The 17,015-nt window shown below is 41.4% G+C and overlaps 1 long non-coding RNA gene across 4 annotated transcripts in view; it reads left to right on the top strand.

The window, feature by feature from the left end:
* The window catches only part of LOC307190202, a 468,185-nt gene extending 451,991 nt beyond the window's left edge, over window positions 1-16,194 (top strand). For 2 of the 4 annotated variants that reach the window (XR_013829439.1, XR_013829440.1), the window contains 4 exons: window positions 12,257-12,599; window positions 14,794-14,932; window positions 15,104-15,188; window positions 15,961-16,194. This is a non-coding gene — a long non-coding RNA (uncharacterized lncRNA). Of the gene's footprint in view, window positions 1-6,477; window positions 6,734-12,256; window positions 12,600-14,793; window positions 15,225-15,960 lie in introns of those variants that run through there. The other 2 variants (XR_013829441.1, XR_013829442.1) reach the window with 2 other exon arrangements.
* Window positions 16,195-17,015: the final 821 nt, after the last annotated feature.

Below are 17,015 nucleotides of genomic sequence, written 5' to 3'. Positions count from 1 at the left end.
AGAAGATGGTTTTTCGTTCCTTGCAGGAGCACCTATATTATTCCCACTCTTTCTTCAAAGCCCGAAAGTCCTTCACTTTCCTGGTTAAATGGACTCAGGGGGAAATATTCATGCCGGTGGCCTCGTGGCAGCTGAGGTCTGTACTGACCCAGGTCGCCAGGACACAGCTGCCACCTTGGAAACTCAGTACGTAGTTTGGACTGATTCCCCTATTAACTAGGAATTTGCAGTCTCAGGAGAGGGATAATTAGCACAAGTGATGCAATTTGGCTCATCCTCAACTGAAAGCTAAAAGGAGACAATCAACATCAAAAAGCCTCTTGGTCCAGCAGTCTGCAAGGAAGTGACTAAGGATGGAGGGATTTTGATTTTGTGCTTTTAGTTTTCAGCTGAACCAGTCCCTAATTGGAACAATATCATTAATTGCACGTTTGTCCCCATGTGGTCTCCGGGCCCCTTAATCTGCTGCAGATAAGGATCCCTACCATAGGGCAGTTTATCACCGTGTCCTGTGTCTCGTGTTGTAGTTGAAGGCAGTGTGGGATGGCATGTTTCACTGCTAGGATAGCAAATGCAGCTGGCAAATTTACTGGGTTTACCCCTCCCTATCCAAACAGATTGCTCTTCTCTTCCTCCCTCACTGATGGCATCCCGTGCAAAGAACTGCAATAATTAAGACGTCTGGTCACCAGTGTCCAAAAAGGAGGGAGCTGTGCTTTAATAGCTAACTCCCAGTGGAAAAACTTCCCAAGAATTTGCTTGGGTCAAAGACTTTTCAGACTCTCCCGAAGCAAGCAATAAACTTCTCTTGAGCCCCTGCGGTGTGCTGGAATTGTGGGGACACAATACACATTAAAACACAGCCTCTGCCATCAAATAGGTTAGATTTAAGTTAGGAAGCAAATGCATACACATAAGCAGGTGACGAACAATGTAAGCCAACCAGAGGATCTAGGCTTCATCCGAGCTCCACTGAGCTTAGGATCATGGAATACCTCTGAGCCACTATCTTCCCCTGTAAAAGGGCATCCTAGGACTATTGTGAGAATTAAAATAGAGATTGCTTGTGAAAGCGTCTTTAAAACAAATGTAGGGCTTCCCTGGTGGGGCAGTGGTTGAGAGTCTGCCTGCCGATGCAGGGGACACGGGTTTGTGCCCCGGTACGGGAAGATCCCACATGCCGCAGAGCAGCTGGGCCCGTGAGCCATGGCTGCTGAGCCTGCGCGTCCGGAGCCTGTGCTCCACAACGGGAGAGGCCACAACAGTGAGAGGCCCGCATACCGAAAAAAAAAAACATATGTATTCATTATTACTATTACTTACTGTGATTTACAAAAGTAAATCGGAAATAACTTAATTTTCCAATGACGCCAAGTGCAAAAGTAATTTTTGGCATTAACCATTCATAGAAACTATCTAATCATCTACAAAGCTGCTTGGAATAACCAGAAAATACTCCTGTTATACTCTTAAGAAAAATCAGGAATAAAAACTTCAGCGTGGTTCAATTTCAAGTTTGTAAAAACAATTTATAGGAAAAAATGCAAAGAGAAACACCAAAAACGTTAAATATTAAATGTTAAAATGACATCTTCCTTGGTAGCAATAAGATCACCTAGCACCCAGATCTTGGTTTCTAAATACCATTCCCCACTAGCAGGGACCAGGAATCCTTAGAAAAATGTCTGGCTCCAGAGCTGAAACTGAGACAGCATAAGATGTGCTTGGGATATTGTCTTATCTCAAACAATATGGAAGTGCTCAAAAAATGATAGGGAGGTTTCAAAAGGACAGAGAGCCCATTTTGAAGCAACTCCCACTGGCCAAACCTAGGATAAATGATGGCGATGGAGAATCTGAATAAATGACGGTAATGGATTGTTACCCATGGAGTAAAATAAGAATCCATGAACTCATACTGAAATTAATTAAATAATCTCAGCATGGTACAATTTCAAGTTTGTAAAAATACTGTATAGGGGAAAATGTGTTAATTAATGAATTTAATTAAATACAAAAATTGAAAAGAATGGAAAGTTCTTCCTTACAGTAGAATTTCAACTAATCAATAAATAAAAAATCATAATATTAGAAATCACTATTTGACAACCATAGTAATAAGTTATTCAAGAAAGAATTATCAATATATGCTAAAACTAACATATGAAAACTTCAATGAGAAACATGATATCTACTTTGTCTCAAAGCATCTTCTCACAAAATGCTCCCTAATTTCAAAGGGAAAAAGAGTAACTTTATATGAAACAGCCTGTAGATACCACCTTAACCAAGTGATCTAAGTTAACATCCATAGTAATGGGACATATCCACATCCTGTGGCTGATGTAATGTAATGATAAGAACACTATATTTTATTTCTCTGATGTTCATGACAAAAATGCATAATTTGAATCCGTTATTTAAAAAGTCACATCAAATTGAGGGATGGTATACAAAACTGACCCGTATTGTCCAAGAATGTCAGATCATGAAAGGAAGAAAATTTAAAAACTGAGGAAACTAACTGTTCCAGTTTGAGAGACTAAAGAGACATGAAAACTAAGTATAGGGCTTCCCTGGTGGCGCAGTGGTTGAGAGTCCGCCTGCCGAGGCAGGGGACATGGGTTCGTGCCCTGGTCTGGGAAGGTCCCACATGCCTCGGAGTGGCTAGGCCCGTGAGCCATGGCCGCTGAGCCTGCGTGTCCTGAGCCTGCGTGTCCGGAGCCTGTGCTCCGCAATGGGAGAGGCCACAACAGTGAGAGACCCGCATAACGCAAAAACAAACAAACAAACAAAAAACCTAAGTACAATGCATGATCATAGATTAGATCTTGGAGTGGATTTTTTTCTTTTGCCATAAAAGACATTATTGAGACAATTAGAGATATTTGACTAAGGTTATATATTAGACAGTAGCATTGCATCAGCATTAATTTCCTAATTTGGCTAAAGGAACATTTGTTATATAAGACATTATGTTTTTTTAAAGGAAATAAATACATCCTTAAGTATTTATGAATAAAAGCCATCATGTCTCCAATTCATTCTAAATTGGTTCAGAAAGAGTAATGATTGGCACACACACACACGTGTGTGTAGATGTATACATATGGCAAGAATGATGATACGTATGTGATAAAATGTAAACATTTAGGGAATCTGCGAGGTAATGTAGAATTATTTACACTATTGTTACAATTTCTCTGTAAATTTAAATTATTGAAAGTAAAATGTTGAAAATATAGTAATATTGGACAATGGGGTCATTTTTTCTTCTTTATACTTTCCTGTAGTTCTCATATATTCTGTAGTTAATGTGTGAGATGGATAGAAGCATACGTACATACACACGTATGTGAAATAAGGTTTTTATATCATTCCATTAACACTGCTCTCATTGTACTTCATACACTCTTGTACTGTAGTACATTACTGTATTGTACATTAATACATTGTACTGCGATACAATACATATCCAATGTAATACAAATTATGACAGTTTCCTTCAGAAAAATAGCATCATCAGTCAGCTATGGGACTTCAGTAAGCCTAGAAAAACAAAACTCCCAGAAGTTCAGAGACTTCTTACAACAGAGCCTTACTTCTCAACTCACGTTACCTGTGGACTGTTAGTTGGCTGCATTCTGGGGCTCAGCTGCATATGGCTTTCGTATCCTGGAAGTAAGCATTCTCTATATTGGTGTCATGGCAAAGACAAAAGATCAAGAGAGCTAGTAGAAAAATGCAAAGAAAAAAAGAAAAGAAAAATGCAATGGTTCTTAAAACTTCTGTTTACACATGGCACATGACAATTTTTCTCACATTTCATTAAGCAGTGAAATTACATGACCAAGTGGAAAATGGGGCAAAGAACTATATTTATCCCATAGGGAAGCTCTCCAAATCACATGACAAGAGGCAGGGATATATAATCTTCTTGGAAAGGAGGAATCAAAAGTTGGGAACAGAGATACAGTATTCCACAATGAGTATCTTGATCATAAATATTTGCTTCCCTCCCTTCTGCACACAAAATATACCACTCCTCAAAGGAAAAGCCCCAAAAGTCTAATGGGATATGACAGTAAGTGGAAAGCCCAGGTTCTTATAATAGTCTCTACGTTAAAGGTGGTCAAATGTGGCTCCTCTTGATCGAGAGACCCATGAACCAAAATAAAACAAAAGACAGTTAACTTTTCTTCCCCCCAATTCAACATGCATTGGTGGAACAGAAGCAGGATAACTGCAATGAATTCTCCCATTTGTAAAGGAGAATAATAACGTAGAAGCATCAAGCGATCACTTGTCCACAGCAATTCTGAAATATGTCTGGGCAAATACAGTTAAACCCATATGCTGAAGTAAGGAATATTCTTTGATTAAATACCAGGTCTTCTTCTCCCTGGGTGCAGTCATTGCTCTCCATGGCTCTTGGCTTCATACTTTGATAATTTCTTCCTTTTCCATTATCTTCTTGATACATCTGTAGAGACCATTAAGGAACCTTCTGTCCTTGGGAGCTGAGTGGCAGAAATTTGGGGGCCTTAAAGTTAGTTTATGTCTTTAACAGTTACAGTCTCTTAATTCATGCTGGTGGCTCTTTTGGAAATAAAAATCTCTCAAAACCATCATTGGCTATTCACCAACCAACATGATGTGCCAACAACTACACCCAGAATTCTTTTGAAGACATGCCTCTCTTTCTAGAATTAATTAGAGGTGCTTCAAACTTATCATGCTTCCATGAGAGAGCAAACCCTTCGTTTCCTTTCCCTGAACCAATGTAAATAATTTATTCAGAATCACCTTAATTCATTTAAACGTTTTAACAGAGGATATGGAGGTTACACCCTTAATTTGGACTTTGCTTGGGGCCTTCATAAAATTATCTTTTGTTGCTCAGCACATTTTTCAGTTTAACTTTTACAGGTTGCATATGAGAATCACTTATATCCTACAAGTCCTGAAAGTTCTGGATTCTCTCTTTTCCCTTTTATTCCTGCTTGAAAACTGGACAATTACTTCTGAGCTCATCTCTTTCTTATAGTACCTTGTCACATGCCGCCAAGAACCAAAAAGTACACAGGTCTCATTCTGTTTGCCAAACTCTTCACCTAAAGCCACACCTTCATTAGGTAAATTATTATCCTCCAAGTTATCTCAGGAAATAGTTTTACCAAATGTTTAGCCACTGCCTGACATGAGTCACTTTGTTGTCAACTTCAATAATAATTTCCTCCCTGCCCACTGCTTGACTGTGAGCCAGTGCCACATAATTTGGTTGTTTTTGTTTCATTTTGTTTTGTTATGGTAACACCCCACTCTGGTACCAATTTCTGTATTAGTCAGCTTTCACTGGGTATGACCATGGTAACAGCCCCAAATCTCAGTGACTTCCAAAAACAGTGGTTTATTTTTGTTCATGTGTAATGTGAGCCTTACACCCAGTGAAGACTGACTTATACACTTCTATACTAGAAGTGTGAGCTCAAAGGAAAAGCTCCAAAGCTTCAGAGATGGTGTAGTAACAAGAAGAAGTTCTACAAGAGGGGAAAAACTGCCTCCTCCTGCTGTATTCCCTAATACAGTGAATGACTTCACCATCTATCGGGCTTCCTGAAGCTACAAATACATAGATGAGTAATCCTCTACTTCTCCCTCTCCTTCATCCCCTGCATCCTCCAGGCTTCAAATAAAAATATTCTTGGCAACTAGAACATTACCTGACTTATTGTGTAGTCTCTCAATAGTTGTTGTTTAAGTTAATGTACAAAATTATCTGATTAAAAGAAAATCTAATGCTTATTAAATCCCTACTCTGTAGCAGGGACTAGCATCCCATAGCTGTTAAGTGATAGTACAAGGAACCAAACCCAGGTCTTTCTCACTGAAATGCCCCTGTTCTTACAATATACTTTATACCTCTGTCATTGCTTTGGGACTAACGGGAGGTCCATAAAAACAGGCATAGGCAGATCCTCGTTTGCCATTATCCCATCTCCGTGCATTCAAACATGCTGTCTACAAGGGGCAACATGGCCTACTTATTCATTAAGGCTAACAGGGAACACACGTCCAGGGTCATCTTTATCTTCATCTGAAGGACTTCAGAGCGTCTCTTTGATTTAAGGGAATCTTCTTGCCAAGTATTAGTACCTCCCTCCAAACTCTAGGATTACCCAGGAGGGAGAGCCTTATGTTGCTGCTTTAATTACCTGGCCATTCTTCTCACTAACTAGGAAATTATGAGAGAAACACAGCACTGAGAGCACTGTATCTAAGACAGTGTTTACAGATCATAGTAGCTAGTCGTCAAGGATAAGAAGACCCCCAGCATTCATGCCCTGATATAGTCTCCCCCAGCACTGAATCTGGCTTGGTCTGTGGCTTGCTTTAATGGATAGAATGTGGTATTATGCTGTGCCAATTCTGAACTTAAGCTTTCAGAATGCCTCACAACCACTTTTGTACTTTTAGGAGCCCTGAGCTGCTATGTAAGAAATCTTGTTACCTGCTGGAAGGCACACTTGCAGAAACCAAGTGGAGAGGCCACTCAGAGAGGAAGAGGTCCCAGATTACATGAAGACAGAAAGAAAGACCCGGCTATCTCAGCATCCCAGCTGAGTTCGGCCTTCTAGTCAACCTTTCCTCATTTCCACGGCCATTGTGAAAAGTCAGATGAAATAATGGTTGGAAGGGTGCTGTCTGATCTCTGCCCGAGCACACAGGTTTGTGTTATCACACATTCAATCAACCATAAGTGTGTGTTGAGCATTGAGTTCAGCCAGACAGTAGTAGATGGAATAGGAAAGGGGATGTCAAGTCTATCCTGGAGGACCTTCCACTGGAGAACAAAACAAACTCATGCACAGAGATGACACTGTGTGCTCAGATATTCTCCCTCTCAGCTCTTGGCAGAAGCACAGGGATGGAAGGGAAGCAAGGACGATCAGGGGTGGGTGACAGGGCGGAGGGGTCTGTGCCTCTGAAGGTCAGAACACATCATGAAGCAGTCACACCACCTCTCCTAAGGGAGACAGATTCGTTATGGCACATTCTGGGGAAATCAACTAACTTGTCATGGGCTTTTCTGGTGAAACTTGATTTCAGACATAGGACCTTAGAGGAGAGAAAGCAAGGTGACGTGACAGTATCCCCAAGGTGCTAGAATTCTGGTAGACCCTTCTCCAGGGGACACAGGGAATTTTTGAAGCCAATTATACTCTAAATTAACTTGCAGCTCCTGGAAATGCCTTCTAGTCTTCAGAGAGAGATCAAGAGTTCCTGGAAAAGAGCCACGACAGGGGCAAGATGAGGGACACACTAACAGGAAGAGGGCCGCATGGCTTTACAATGTGTGCGGTCAAGAACTAAAAAGGAAATAAATAAGGGAAAGTTAAATTCACTCCCAGCTACAGTGGCCACAGCAGCCCTCAGGGATCAAGGCGGCTCCACAGGCTGCCGGAACCACTAAACTGGGTCCTGGACAACCTGCCAGGGCTCACCCTGTCCTGCGTTCTCGGTAACCCCTCCACATGGCTGATCCTGCCCCATGAAAGAGGCTAGACGTACAGAATTCTAGAATAAGCAGAGCTTCAACGTTCCAGCCAAAACCTTGCTGCTTTCTGAGCATCTCAGCATGGTTCATGGGTATAAGTTGGACAGACTTATCTCAAGACATGCTGGGACCTCAGCAGTACAGACTGATGGCCTAGGAAAGAAGAGCCCTGACTGCTCCAAGAGGAACGCCAAAGGACCTTCAGAGATGCCCAAGTGAGTGTGGTGAGCCCAAACTTGAATTAGGCTGCAATTTCTGTCAAAGAAAATCTACTGAGTGGGTCAGTGTAACAACAAGAAACCCGCTTGGAATGGATCCATGTATCAGGAATAATGGTACATCATCAATGCAGAGGGCGCATGGGGCTGTGAATGACGACCAGGCCCACTGACTAATGGGCTGAAAGCAAGAAGGCCAATTCTAGGCTCCACTCAATAGAGGAGATGATCCTACAAATGTCCTGCCAAGTCTTGATCAGAATTTCCTCAGGGCATAGGACTGATGGAAGACACCAGTGTCTACAACTTGGGAAGTCAGGGATTGATCATCTCAGTGATGGAGTGCTCGCATTTGCCTCCCGTTTTCTGGAAATTTCCATATTAGACCCATTCAATCCCTGCGTACACATAACCATATCAAAGCTTGGCTCATACCCTGGAGGACCAGCTCTCTATACGTATACATCTCTGTATTTAATGCACTTTAAATTCCACTTCAGTGCTCTGACTAATGACTCAACATCTCTCTCCTGCCAATGCTTAGAACCAAAGACCCCGTCTCAGATGGAAACTTTACCTTGACCATGTTGATCCGCCCCTTGAAGGTCTATAAGTCAGTCAAAGATTCCCTCATTAGTCTACCCCAGCAAGTTACACGAGAAGATTTCTTATCCTATTTACCCCTTTCATACATGCCTAGGCCTCTTTTCCACCCAGGTAAACCCCATATCCCTCACAGGGATAGTTCAAAAGTGAGGTGGAAGCACAGCTCAAACAGACACCAAAGGACCATAAAATTATTTTAGTTGTCAAACTTTTTTTTTCCAAACCATATTTTCCACAGTGGACTGGCATGTATATATAACAGATATGTGCCGAGCTGCTCCAGATGAACAAGGGGCAGGGGAAGGAGATCCTTAGGCCTCCAAGGGACTCAGGGGCTATCAGAGCAAAGGAGGAGAGCCACCGACCTAGACTGTGTCGCTTAATTTACAAAGGAGAGCACTGAGCCCTGAGAACGGAAGGAGTTTGCCCGGAGTCACAGAATAAATCGGTGCTAGAGCCTAAACTAGAAACACTGTCTGCTCTGACTTTATACATGGAGATCTCTATGCTCTCTCTCTCTCTAAAATTTATCCAGGACATCCATGGAATCAGATAATCAAGTTGTTCAAATATATCCATTTGACTTGATCCATCTTATTTGGGAAATGTGTGAAATAACAAATCCCACATAATGTCAAACCGTATTTTATTAAATTTCATTGGATCCCTAGTAGGATCATCGTAAATCTTTTATTTTAGGAAAATCAGAAAATGCTCCAATTGAATAAAAAGTATAAGTTGATTACATTAGAGAAAAGGAAACCCTCCTACGCTGTTGGTGGGAATATAAAGTGGTAGAGCCACTATGGAGAATGGTATGGAGGTTCCTTAAAAAACTAAAAATAGAGCTACCATATGGCCCTGCTATCCCACTCCTGGGCATATATCTGGAGAAGAACATGGTCCGAAAGGATACATGCATCCCAATATTCATTGCAGCACTGTTTACAATAGCCGAGACATGGAAGCAACCTAAATGTCCGTTGACAGAGGAATTGATAAAGAAGATGTGGTACATAGATACAATGGAATACTACTCAGCCATGAAAAAGAATGAAATAATACCATTTGCAGCAACATGGGTGGACCTAGAGATTGTCATACTGAGTGAAGTAAATCAGACAGAGAAAGAGAAATATCATATGATATTGCTTGTATGCAGAATCTAAAAAGAAATGATACAAATGAACATATTTACAAAACAGAAACAGACTCACAGACTTAGAGAATGAACATATGGTTACTGGGGTGGAAGGGTGGAGGGAAGGGATAGTTAGGGAGTTTGGGATTGGCATGTACACACTGCTATGTTTAAAAAGGATAACCAACAAGGACCTACTGCATAGCACAGGGAACTCTGCTCAATGTTATGTGGCAGCCTGGATGGGAGGAGAGTCCGGGGGGGAGAATGGATACATGTATAGGTATGGCTGGGTCCCTTTGCTGTGCACCTGAAACTATCACAAGATTGTTAATCGGCTATACTCCAATATAAAATAAAAAGTTAAAAAAAACTTTCATTGGATCCCTGTTAGGGTCATCATAAATATTTTAGGAAAATCAGAAAATGCTCAAATTGAATAAAAAGAATAAGTTGATTACATTAGAGAAATAATTCAAATGTGCTTTGAAAATGCATTTTGCTTGTTTATTCATTTATTTATTATTGGCTACATTGGGTTTCTGTTGCTGCACGAAGGCTTTCTCTAGTTGCAGTGAGCGGGAAGTACTCTTTGTTGCGGTGACAGACTTCTCATTGTGGTGGCTTCTCCTATTGCAGAGCACGGGCTCTGGAGTGCAGGCTCAGTAGTTGTGGCGCACCAGCTTAGTTGCTCCGCAGCGTGTGGCATCTTTGCGGACCAGGGATCAAACCCGTGCCCCTCTGCGTTGGCAGGCAGATTCTTAACCACTGTGCTACGTGGGAAGTCTGAAAATGCATTTTTCTAATAAGTCATTGAAATCATCTTTCTATGGAAAACTAAGTTATTAATTTAAATAGACTTAATGTATCTGTTCGTGATCAATGTAAAGAGCTGGAATCGGCACTTGTTCGAAGCACATGTAGAAAATTTAGCAGAATATGAGATTTAGTAATAGCTGCACAGAAGGGTTAAATTAGTCTAGGGACTCAAGTTTTATAACGTGCATATGGTGACCATATTTTCTAAACAAAAAATCAGGACACATGGTTGACAAGTAAGAATACCCTTATGGGGACAATGGTCTGTTCCAGAGAACCTGGTCTGTTCCAGAGAACCTGGAACATATGGTCCAGGCTGCAGAAGCAATTTTGTGAGGCTTGTCTCCTTCACAATTAATCGTCTTATTCATGGGTTGAGAAACCAATGTGTATTCCCAGTGTCTGTGTTCTTAACTTTCACTTTGTCCTCCTCAGGCAAACTTTATTAAGAAAAAGAAAAGTCTTTAAAAAGTTAAAGTTCTATAGAAACATGAAAGTCCATAATTATTAACAACACTATAAAATATATAATTTATGTATTGATATACTGGGCCAAATATTTGTTTACTTATCCATTCAATAAATAGTTTATCTGCTCATTTTGTATTAGGTACTGTTCTGGGCACTGAGGTTACAGTGATGAATCAACCCTGATCCTTTCCCTCGTGGAGCTTACAGTCTAAAAGACAGTACACTATCATAAGAATAATCATGGCTTACTAGTCATAGTCATAGTAAATAGTCCACTTGCCATCCTTTCAACCAATTTTGTGTGATGTAGCAGATCGTGCATGCCTATATTATCAGACCTAAATTTATATACGTACTAGCTGTGTAAGTTGGAACGAGTCACTTCATTGCTTTGCGCCTCAGTCCCCTAATCTACGTGGGGATAATTAATAGCTTCTCTTCATAGGATAAAAGAGAATGGGATGTGCGTATAAAATGCTTTTACTGAGACAGTCTGCAGTTTTATTCTTTACAATAAAGGTAAACAAATAAAATGCAAAAATAATCTCGGTTTATTAAGGCGTCCAGATAAACAAACTTTGCAGAATACATTATGAGCTCCCTAGAGTACACAGCCCTCGTATACATGCGCTTACACAGCTCTTAGTCCAATTCACTCAGATTCAGAAAGAAGTAACTTGCTTCAAGTAAAGAACTCGCCTGTCTTCACTACTGTTTGTATACATCTCTAGTATAAATGTGCTCAAAGGTATCCCACTGAAGCTTGAAACACCAAGCAGTGGGTATGGCCTAGCAGTCATCAGCGTTCCTGCAAAGAGCTAGGTCCCCATGCACTAAACAGGAACCTTTTTGCAGGTGGGAGAGGGCTCCCCACTTTCTTTAGGGGATCTAGATTTGAAGAATGATTGATAGTTGTCTCACCCTAGGAGTTAGATGGTGAAATGGCTTTTGTCAGAAGGAGGCAGGTCTGGAGGTAGGATGGTGTAGGTCTCTGAGTAAAATCTTGCCAGCCAGATATGATAGTTTTCCAACTTATTCTCTGGATGCATTTCCCTTTTCTCATCCCCAGCTTTAATAAAATTACAAAAGCAGCCAAGCCTTTTTTATAGCTTTGCAGAAGAGTATTAAGACAACATCTAGCAGGACACTTTCGGCCCTTACCACACCGCAAACACACTCTAAAATGTTTTCTATACATCTTTCTGAATGCCCGGGATAGCACATCCCTTATATTATGTCCTGGTGGGTTAGTCCTTAACCAGAGAAATGGCTGTGGTTGGTCTTCAGACAAAAGAGATATGGGGGAGGTCTTGATGGAACAAGATGATACATCAACACCCCTGCATCTCCCTCATGCTTATGACATCATCAGGTAGCCCAAGACTGTACCAGTTGCCTAAATTCAGCCCGTTGTGGTCTTCCTCCCCTTTTCCTGCATGCCAGTAGTCAAAGGAGTGCGTGTAGCCCCACCTGAACCAGCCCGTGGTTGCAGAGGAACGGGAGTTATTCTGCATGCAACACAAAGTCCTGAAGAAGTCGTAACTGAGTGATGAAGAAAACGGTAGGGGTCACCAGAGGCAGGAAGCACGTGACTCGGCCAGCATCTCGGCAGCAGCGCGTCAGCCTGTGGTTCTCAGCTGGCCGCACTCCAGAGGGCCAGACTCCAGACATGTAGGCAGCGCAGACAGAAAAGTAATTCTCTGGAGGCCAGAAAAGCCAACCGGGCACCTGGGATCTTAGCCACCATTGACATGTACAGCATTCTTGCCATAACAACTGGTTAAAGGTAATAAACCCCCTCTTATTTAAATGGCAAGTGACTAGGACTGTTCGTTTTTGCTTTCAACAGAAGTGTAAAAGAAAAGGATTCAAAGGGAAGAAAAATAACCCTGACTCATTCCCTGAGCAGTGAGGCAAGAATTAGAAGAGACAGCCTATGTTTACATAGAGCCCATCGATAGGTCCCCAAACGGGTCTCCTTGCTTTCATTGTCCCCACACATTTCTTCTGTCAAAACTCTTAAGCAGGAGATTTTCTTTGGGGAAACATGATAAAAATTATGATTGCTAAGCTATCCTGCTTTTTAAATTTATAGACTCGAACTCCCTATGCGTACTCCTTCAGGGACCATGTACATTTATTCTGACATCACATATGCTCAAATGACAGACGTGCCCACTCAAGTGTCACACCTATTACCTGCATGATGAGAACTGAGGTACCCACAGATGGGTGACCAGCTGCTGATGAGGGAAAGTTCTGCTCTTTCTTGGAAGTTCCTCTTCTCAGAAAACTCTTTTCTTCCTCCTCCTTCCTCACAAAAGTTTTATTGTCCTCATCATTTTATGTTACCATGTCCCATGTTATAATAGGACCAGACCTCCTCTGTCTTCATTGACTGCAGCCTCATCTAAAAATCTAAGGACCAGCCATGTAGTTAAAGTTTTAACTCTCAGGTAGATTGCTTTTTACCAGTAGACTTTTGTATTTGTCGTTGGTCGTTTCCAAGTAACTTTCAGCCATCTTCAGGAATTGTGTCTACTCTCTCTCCTTCTCTCTCTCTCTCTCTCTCTCTCTCTCTCTCACACACACACACACACACACACGCACTGAAATACAAACACCATTCATGCCACTGGTTGGTTGACTCCCATCTTATAATTGTCTTAGAACAGATGCCTGTAAGTCAGCCTCAGCTCCCTTTTTGAAAAAATGCCAATCCCTCCTGCCTTTCAGCCTGGGTAAGCCCACCTGCATTACTAAAAGTTACCACATCATTTGCCCTGGAAAACTCCATGGACCTCGAACAGATATTCAAAGTGTTTAGGGGGAAAATAAAATACATTAACGGCATTGCCAAATAACTGTGGGGAGGGAGCCTCAGAAGTCACCACGGGCCTGACTGGAAGCCTATGAATCTTTGCAAAGTAAAATCCTTTTAGCCCAGGATCCCTCCAGGCCACAGAAACTGCCCTTGAGTACATAAAGATGGATCTGAGGCTACTGGCCACACCTCGGGCTGCAGGAGAACTTGTGCATTTTTTAAAATGATGTTTATCGGGTCTACGTTGTTTTTCTAGCTCAAAACTGAGACATGAAAATGGAATTTTTAGCCAGTAACTCATACATTTAGATTCCTGGTTTTTAGGTTTTGGAAAAAATGCACCTAGTTGTTTTCTTATTACAATACTGCTGGTTTTGTTCACCGGTCCATGTTTTTCTTGGACTGTGGTGGAGTGGAATGTTTTAAATTATGGGCTTTTGCTTTTTACCCTCCGATGTCTACTAAATAAGTCCATCGTCTAATTCTAAAATTGTGAGGCAGCAAACATGCACTTGTAGCCAACAAAGCTACATTTTTATTCCAGAAAGGGTATTTCTGTTCTAAATTTACAGCAAAATAGCTCTGGAGACAAAGGCAGGATTTCAGCCAAACCAGACGTGCTTCTTTATAATGGCATGTGGCTTCCAGTGCGTTGCTAAGTAGTCTACCTTACTGAATGTTTCTCTTCATTATTAAAATCTATCGTAAAGTGTTTTGAACCTTCAGCTGATGTTAAAAAAAAACATTGGCTATGTTTTGATTTAGCCATTAAAACAAAGCTCAACAACAAAGACAAACCCACCACTCTGCGGGATAAAGAAATCTGATATTATTTGGAATCAAAGACTAAGTCATATTTTAGGCTTTTGTTACCAACAATGTTACAAATCCAAAGCAGTCGTAAATTAAATTTAAGTGAAATGGATTAAATCGCTCTTGGTAGAGCTACTGCAGTTTGGCTAGACTCCCCGTCCCTCTCTTTTCTGCTGTAATCCTTTCAGGCAAGGGGCTAGGGGTGGACACTGCATGGCCTTCAGTGCCCCTCCTGATCTGAGATTTCAGGGACTTTATAATTCTGAAACTGCAAGCTACTCTGAATCAGTAAGTCTAAGCTTCTCTGATTCTCTGCCTACCTGACTCTCAGACATCATGGCAGGTCACTGGGGTGAACTCCTAGCCTTCAAAAGGAGCTACGGGTCATGAGGAAGCAGAGAACCCGGGTAAATGCCACCTCGCCTTCTAAGCAGGCATCGAATTATTGATCCTGATCCTGCCAACTCCTGGGGAAGTCAAAGGTAAAATGAGAAGAACTTATTAGAACTTTTGACCCTAAGTTGCTTATAAGTAAACAACAGTGAGAACAAAGCCATGTCAAGGTTTAAACTCTTAAGTTTCAAATGTAGACTTGAAAGAACCTTGGCAATCTTTCCCTTCTTCCAATGTCTTTCCTTTTGTTTTTCGTTTAGAGTTTGAATTAGTCAGCTTCGCTACTGCTGGAAAACTGTGAATTGGGACGAGCATGATTGTGTTGCTGTTTGGATGTTGATGATGGTATGTCTTGGAGGAGGGAAGGGGTGTACAGTGCCCGCCACCTCCCAGCACTCGGATTAGCTTCAGTTAATAAAAGGCCAGACTCTTGCTTGGCACCAGAGCCGAAGAGACAAGCACATACTTTCCTGTGTCGTTAGAACATCGCGTGAAACCAGTTCCACTTACAAAGACTCCTTTCTTCCATCCTTGCTCTAAGCCACATTTCCCCATTTCATATCTACTATTTACAGATTAGTACTAGAATTTGGGATCCTGATTGAAAGTCCTACTATTGGGAGAGAGGGGAGGGAAAACAAGCCTCATGTTAGTAAAACGTATTCTGCAGGAATCTAACTGGTCTGCCCTGCTATCCTCCTCCAGTCCCTGTCTTCTGCTACTGCTTTAGCTCCTGCTAGTTTTTGACCTTGGCTATCACTCAAATGCTAGCTCTGGTATGCACTGTGCAGGCAGGCCCTTAAGTTGTCCATCAGATGTAGCTTCTCCTGATGCCTCCCCAGCCCTTCCTGAATAACCATGATATTTGTCTGCTGTAACTTCAGAATCCACTTGCCCTGTTAAGCCATACTCTAGTCTGGGTGGGAAACCATAGAGTTCTCAGTCTTTTGGCGCTAAGAGAGAAAGGAACAATTTTTGCTTTAGCCAAATTGCTATAGGATTCTAAACTTGGGTGTTATATATTATAATCAGGTTGACAGATGGCAGCAATGTGTGGTTTGAAAGACACAAAATAACCCTCTCTTCCCTCTTCCCCCCAATACTGATCATGTCCTAGGGTCGGGAACCCTCGACACTTGTTCTGACCCTGGGTCACCCTGTGGAAGGTCCTCATGGAAATGATGCAGGTAAGCTTTCTGGGAAGTGTGCATTAGCCTGAATTTGTTTTATATAGAATTGCAGAGAATAGAATCTCAGCATTTAGATCAGGCCCTCAGAGTTTCTTGCTCTATCTACTCAAACTACCATAAACCCCACGGAAATCTCACTCTGCTTTGCACAGTTCTGCTCCTTACAAACTCAATCCTGGTGTTAACAGTGATCGTCTCTAGATGCTATAGGGTCATGGCTGATTTTTAAATTCTCTTTATACTTTTGTTTTTGTATGTTATAAAATTCTGTAATGAGCAAATATTATTTAATTTCTGTAAAAAAGTAAGCTTCATTGTTTTAAAACCAGGAAAAAGAAAGTTCTTTCCTATATGAGCCAAATTCTGCATCCCTGACATTTTCCCTCATAGGTTTTGTTCTGACATCTGATCAGTGAGCCTAATTCCTCTTCCCTTGACAACCATTCATATACCTTAAAGTATCAAGTACATTCTTGATTCTGCTCTTTCTAAATGTCTGCCCCTATTTTCATATAGTTTCTGGTGCCTTCTCCAGCCTGGCCAAACACTAAATGATCTCTAGCCTACCTGCAGTATTTAATAGTGGTTTAGATCTGAATACAGTACAGCTAGTGTGCATTTGCTCAGTGCAGATAACAGCGCAATATCACCTCCTTTAATCTGAGCAATCTACTACTATAAATATAGCCTTTAGCTATCACAACACACTTTGGTTTCTATTGACTGTTTAATTCATCTAAAATGCTTAGGACACCCCGCAACACATATGTAAACAAGATTTTTTCCGGCTTAAATTGAACGATTGATTTTTCAAAGCTAAATAAAAGACACTGCGTCCATCTTGTAACATTACCTCTTGTACTTTGGGCTCTTTATTTTAGCCCTTTAATGTTATTCTGATTCCTGGTCCTACCACCTAAGCCTCAGTGATCACTCTGAGCTTTGTGTCACCTGTGAATGTGCTGCTCATGAACTGACAAGC

Source organism: Stenella coeruleoalba, assembly GCF_951394435.1.
Source record: "Stenella coeruleoalba genome assembly, chromosome: 8".
Classification (NCBI taxonomy): Eukaryota; Metazoa; Chordata; class Mammalia; order Artiodactyla; family Delphinidae; genus Stenella; species Stenella coeruleoalba.
This window is presented reverse-complemented; position numbering and strand designations above follow the sequence as displayed.